Source organism: Pinus tabuliformis, chromosome 9 (assembly GCF_031772625.1).
Source record: "Pinus tabuliformis cultivar Carrire ecotype Pingquan chromosome 9, CPIR1, whole genome shotgun sequence".
NCBI lineage: Eukaryota > Viridiplantae > Streptophyta > Pinopsida > Pinales > Pinaceae > Pinus > Pinus tabuliformis.
In genome coordinates, this window is record NC_142307.1 from 189,629,497 (window position 1) to 189,636,923 (window position 7,427).

Below are 7,427 nucleotides of genomic sequence, written 5' to 3' on the forward strand. Positions count from 1 at the left end.
TCTATATATCTATGTATGAATCTTATTGAGATGTGCTATTGGTTTAACCATCACTTTGGATTGTTGGTTCACCTACCTTCCAACTTGTGATGTATCTTTGGTCATGTGTTCCCTTCCAAGTCGCATGTTTTCCGTAGGGTTCCAAGGGGCGCACTTATTCCACTTTCTATGTGTTAGAATCCTTTGTGCACCTTCCTTGGCTTGCTGCACTGGTCACACCCTTTCTACCAACAAGGACATCTTGCTTGCCTCTGCGTGCAACCATGGTCAAGTTGATACCGTACGACCCACTACTGGGACCCCTACACCAAACGGTCTGAGGTATATCTGGCACTTCTTACAGAGGAGATCCCCTGACATGTTGGTGGGTCCAGCATCGTCAACACCACAATACTTGTCCAGTCGACTTCTGCAGGTTGCGATTTTGTTGCAGGCGGAAGGACTGAAGTTCTTAGCAAAAGTACAATATTAACCATTCTGCAACACATAAAATAGTTAAAACACTTAATTAACAGTGGTAAATATTTATTGGAAAACATTTACTATGCAAAGTCTCTTACTTGTAGTCTGCAAATTCTGCAAGTTCAGAAAATCCCTCATTTTGTATAATCGCCCATCTCATGTCTTAAATATTTTCTCTACCATGAATTAATGAGTCAAAGTTGTATGTTTGGATAAACATGAATGAAAATAGTTTTTTGTATTGTTGAGGGAGAGACAGGGTGTACGTTCACGAGAGATGAAGAGAAATTTGTGGAGCAAATTTTGGTGGGTGCGTGAAAACAATAGTTATTGGGTTTTACTGTGTGTTACTCCACAACCCGTGGTGAAGTGTAAATCGGCGTAAACCTTGTTTTTTTCTTTGTGAATTAGTTGCAGTCTAATATGAATGTATTTTCATGAATAAGAATTTAATCCAAAGTCTTCTTTAGTTTCCCCAAGATTTTACTCTATTTTACTCTGTTTTGTTGTGCATTAAATTTATGTTTTATTTAAGCCTCTGTCGAGTTGTGATTTGATTGCCGAAACTAAAGATTTTCTTGCTGCAACTGACTTGTTGAAGTAAACTCCTCTCCTCTACCGCTGTAAAAATTTTCAAACATGCTATCAGAGTAGGTTAAACTTTGTTAGCTTAAAAACAAGTGGTTTTACTAGCAATTAAAAATTGTTTTGAGGGGAAATTTTTGAAGTGTATTTACCAGTAGGTAGAAAGTTTTTTTACAATGAGCGATGGCAGCATCAAGCACAATCCTGACTAAAGATCAGATACCTCAATTTAATGGGAAAAATTATGATTATTCAGGTATTACAAGGAAGGCCATGTTTTCTTCTTAAGACATTTGGGATTTGGCAGAGAATGGTTTTCAGAACTAGTAGATTCAACAACATAAAATGCCCTGTCTCAAGCAGAAATGGATTTGTTGAGGGACAATAGGAAGAAGGATGCAAATGCTCTCTTCTACATTTTTTAAACAGTTCATGAAAGTATTTTCCCAAGGGTTGTAGCAGCAACGAAGTCGAAGGAAGCATGGGACACCCTCCAAACATCCTACCGAGGCATGGAAAAATTGAAGACAACAAAGCTACAAATGCTAAAGAGAGACTTTGAGACACTTTGTATGAAAGAGTGTAACACCCTCTGGGGTAAATTTTCATATAAAAAACATAATAGGAACAGAAATACAATAAACATATCAGCCATCAAAATCCGTATATACATCAGTACATTTGCACATGAAAATTAAGGGTATGAATTTTTCATTAATAATGCAATGAGCCAATAGGTGATGGGACTACCACATTCCACTCGATCACAGATTGGCTAAGCCAAGTCTCTCTTCAACCAATCATCCCCTGCCATATTCCAAGCATGAATGTGGGATTCATAGAACAAATAAAAAAAAACCAATCAATGTGGATGCCACCAAAGTTCTCCACCTACACCGTGAGGAATTTTAGTGCCTCTTAGTCTCGCAGGCTTTATTGTGCATCCGCAGTCTGATCCAAGGACCACTAGGCCCTACATCGAGACATACTCTCCAGGCTTTACTGTGCATTCCATCCCAAAATCACTAGGCCCAACGAAGAGAAAATCCACCTCTTTATCTTTGTCGTATATCCCGCCATTCACCGGCAAGGATTCCTAGGCCCACCGAGGCACACAATCTAGCTTTATCGTAACCCACATTCCAGTTCAGGGGTAACTAGACCAGTGGCTTCACGCATCCTCAGTCTGGTTCAAGGACCACTACCACCATGTGTTTGTGAATTTGGAGATCCACCCCACTCATCTTTGAATCCAATCCGGCCATCCCCCACAAAATGCATGATAGAACCCATCTCATAAAAGATATGAGGAAATGGAAAGGCTAGGCTAAAAATATTGTCAGACCTAGAAAAACCCATGCCATGGTAGAAAAGAGACACATGCAATCCCATGCATGCCAAATCTAACAAGGAAAATACACATGCAAGTTTATACCTGCAATGAACCCTGTTGTAGCTGCTTGATCCTGCCTTTCCCTGCTTGATCTTTGCTTCCTCTTTCCTTATTTGCCTTTCTTGCTCCAATGCCAAAATTCTCCCAGAAAACTCTAAGTGTCCAAGAGTATGAGAGAGAGAATAATGAGAGAGCTCCAAAACTAAATTGACAAAATGTTCACACTGAAAGGAAGAAGCTTGAGCCAAGAGCTTGCCAACTGATCCTTAGAAGCCATTTTATTAATAAGGCCTCTATTTTCTTTACTTTCGATTATTTTCCTTCATTTTCCTCCTCACATGCAACCTGTGACCTTTCACCTTCCTTTTCCCCTAATTTCCATTATTTTCATAAATAAAATGTCAAAAATGCCATTTTGCCTTTCCAAAACCTGAGTCATGTCCTTTGCCAATTTCCTTAGCCATAAACAACCAAATGAACACCCCCTGGGATTTATTTCCCACTAGTCATCTTGGAATATGTGTCCCATCATCTGTGGTATTTATATATTTTTACATGGAATTTTCGCCAGGGCTATTACAGAACCCTCCCCCTTGGGGGAACACACATCCTCAATGTTCAATGACACATATAACCAACATGACTCTTGAAAACAAAACATACTATCCATGGAGCTTTATAACACAACCCATTGTAGTATTTACAATGAATGACCCGCTCTAAAGCAAGACATCATGACAACATGACCAGATAAAAATGATACAACATATTGGAGCTTTATAACACATCTCATTACAATATTTACAATGATATACATATATACACATATACATAGTTTCTTAACAAACAAATAAAGGATATGATGCCCATATCAATCAACAGGGGAATCCAGAGGCTCACGCCTCCACCCTTAAAGTAATACCAGGATTCACCTCCTTCCCAGGAAGTCTAGAATCCACTGCAAAGTCAAAGTTGCATCCAATGTCAAGCGCTATAATCTCGTGCCACCTATCCTCTTGGTGAACAATTAACAACTGATTTTTCCAGGGTACACTCCCAATGAGCTTTTGATTCCATCTCGCAATGTTAATGACCATAACAAATCCATCTGTGACCTTCCCTTCTCTGCTACAAAGTCCCTTAGGAATCTGGTCACCTCTTCCATGCAGTCACTCACCTTTCAAGTTCCGCTGACACCCCCATCATAGGCAGTCCATCCCTTAGCAAGGCTTCCTTGCATCGAAATATACAAAAACCAAGGCATATACCTACCTCAACACATCATACCAGTCATAACATGCTCATGGAAATCAATGGACACTAGTGGGTACTAGTGCCCCATAATGGTCCTATTCCTGAAGTGCTTTACCAACATATTGCTACCTATTTCAATTCCTTTGTTGTTGCTGCTAATTCTTGTAGTCGATTTCAATCACCCAACTGGAAATTTCATGCATTCTTGTACCAAGCACATAACTTCCATTAGATTTGAAATAAATTTAAATAAATTCACATCATACCTCATTGGTAGATCATCAATAAGGTACATTTGTAATCATGTTCGCTTCCTATCACAAGAAGTCAAACTAGCATATTTGATCAAATCAACATGTATAAAAATATCACATCAAGTTAGCTCAAAACATAACCGTCAAAATCATAAATAACATGCATAATAAAATTGAAATACAATATCGATACTTGTCCTTCATTGATCCTTACTTCTTCCTTTGTCTTTATCCCATACGCACTCTGGACCAGTTGCCACACCCAACAATCTCCTAGAGCCTTCTCCTCAACCATGTGCATAGACACATAGTGTGCATCAGAGACATACAACCACACCATTCAATACATGCATCTACACCTTACATACAACACATACACCTACATGCAGTGTATACAATATAATACATCCATCTATACTCGATGTGAAATACCAGCCAATACATGTACCTACACAAAGTACCTCACAACTAGTACACAGGACGCAATACGATGACTATAGATGCACATACATAATACCACATTCCCTTAACACAACATGTACATAGCATCACATGCACGACATGTACACAACACTGCATGCTCATAGCACCTTATGTACAACATGTACACAACACCACATGCACACAACACCACTTGTACAATCATGCACAACACACCATATGTACATAACACCACATGTACAACATGAACACAACACCACTTGTACATAGAACTGAATTTCCAACATGTACATAACATCATTTGTACACAACACTGCATATCCAACATGTACACAGCACCATCTATACCTAGCACTAAATATGAAACATTCATAAAACACTATCTATACTAACATTCTATACATAACATTGCATAAATAACATGTACACATGCTATGTATACACAACACCAGAAGTGCACACATAATATATGCAACATGTACAACATATACAATGTATGCACAACAATAGTACCACACATCCAAAACCACACTACCTCTACCGAGAAACCTTGTTTCCAATGTCTTATCTATGCTTATCCTAGCAAGCCACAGACCACACTGCTTTCACTTTGCTGATGTATCCTTCAACATTACCTTTCATAACATAAACATAGGCATAATACAAGTATACGATACCAAATCATATCCACATGATACTAACCTCGTATATTTGTCATGACTACTCTTCCACTTGATTCCTCGCGATACCAGGAACCTCTCCATGCCATTCACCTACATAAGAAATAATTCCTCCACAAGAATGATTCATGATGACCCTATCAGACAGTGGCATAGATACGTGGATCCATGCATACATATATAAATGTTAGCATAAAACAATCATGATCCTGTCAGACAACGACATACATACATACATGTATACATGTATGAACTTCAACATAATCATGATCATAAAATAATTACGAGCTAACATAAGGTATAGGTTAAGATAACTTCCTTATTTATGCACAAGAATTGAGAGAAACAGTTCCCAACATAGCCAAAGCATATGATACCTTTGATCCATTTACTTTGCCTTTTCTGGTTACATTTCTTGTGTCTGCACTGCTACTGTCCATTTACCACAATGGACCCAACCAGTCCAACCAACTGTCATAGTCTTACCTTCTACTGCGCTTACTCATATACTGAGCTTAATCAAGTCTTACATCATCTGTCGGGTATTACATAACTCTCCCAATTTCCATCAACTTTCCTCTTTTCCAACCAATTCCAAGACTCAAAACATAAAAGACAAGACTAGAAAAAAATAAGAAGAAGACCATAAAAAACAATAACAACAATACAACACCACAAAAAAAGTGGCGAGGCCTTGCACCAGACATAAACAAAAACAACAAATCAAGCTCAACAAATCATAAAATACCAAAAGCACATGACTAGCAACAAACACCATGAATCAATCCCCATGGTTCCCAAGGAAACTCAACCAGAGGCATCTTCAAGATTTCATGGCAGCCTGTCTTTCCATACAACTCCCTGCATCATGCTCCCACATGTCAACAACATGTTCCAAATATCAAGACAATCATATTTATCAATTTGAAATCAACTTTTACAAACAATAATGTCATAATCCATAGTCATTAAACATAATGCTACAACTATAAACTACATTCAAGTACATATCAACTGTCTCAACACATATGTATTAGTACCATCATCTTAAAACAAGAACATTTGAACACATATATTATGCAATTTATCCAACATTCAACCAACTCACAAACATACCATGTTAAATAAATCAATTAGATGACATAATAAGCACCAAACACTCAAATACCAAATATACGACAAAATCAACTATGAAACACCAAGTATAATACATAAGAAAACTCATACCTTAGTGTACCTTAGTAGAGACTATCTTGTCTACATAATAAATCTAGTTAGTGAGATATAACTTTACAAAATGTCAACATAAATCATGATATCCATAATAATAACTAACTAACATGTTCATATTACAAGCTCATAAGCATTTGTCGGTCATGCATAATAATCACATATGTATGATTAGTGTAGATTAGTACGACACCATATCATAAATATCTCATCTCATACCTGAGTATCGCAACCATAACCATTTGAATAGGTCAAACCAGGTTAACACAATACATGTAACATCAAGATATTCAACGCAATGAACATAACCATCACACATATGATCAATCCAAATTACAACATCAAGATCTCAATGAAATAACTCTAATCATCAATTTAATAGCATATAACAACAATAAGCTATATATCATACTCATCAACAACATACACCATAATCATCAAGTTATCTAATATAAAACAACAATAGCAATGCATACAACTACAGGTTAACATCAATCTAGACTATATTACTCATGTGCATATAACTACATTGATCAACTAACATCTATCATGAATGTAACCATAACATCAAATACATGTTCATAAACCTAATGGATATAACCCCAATGCATATAATAATCCTTAACTTACATACCTGCATGCCAAACATACACTACATGTATGACGCTCTGCTCTTATCCCAAAGTCTAATGCTGCAACCTCATTATGATGATCTGCATCCCTTGCTCTATCTCAACTAGTTCATTAGCATCATAACAACCAATACCATCATGATGACCTGAATTGCATACAATGACTTCACAAGGCATGTTTGACCTACTATACATGCATAATCATAGCCACGACCATACATGCACACCAACAACCATTACTCCATTGTAGACATTGCCACATGCAACCAATAGTATGCATAAGCAATGCCAAATCAACTACAACACACATAAACACATGTAGTCAAACATAAGCAATCAATTCTTGTAATCAACCTACCAATTTGATACATGTAATCAAAGTATTCAAAAATGTAACCTAACATACAAGGATGTATGTAGTTATCATGAAATCAACATGTAAGCGACATATAATTCATACAAAGTCAGTCACATGTTCCAAAAATCAAGACATCGT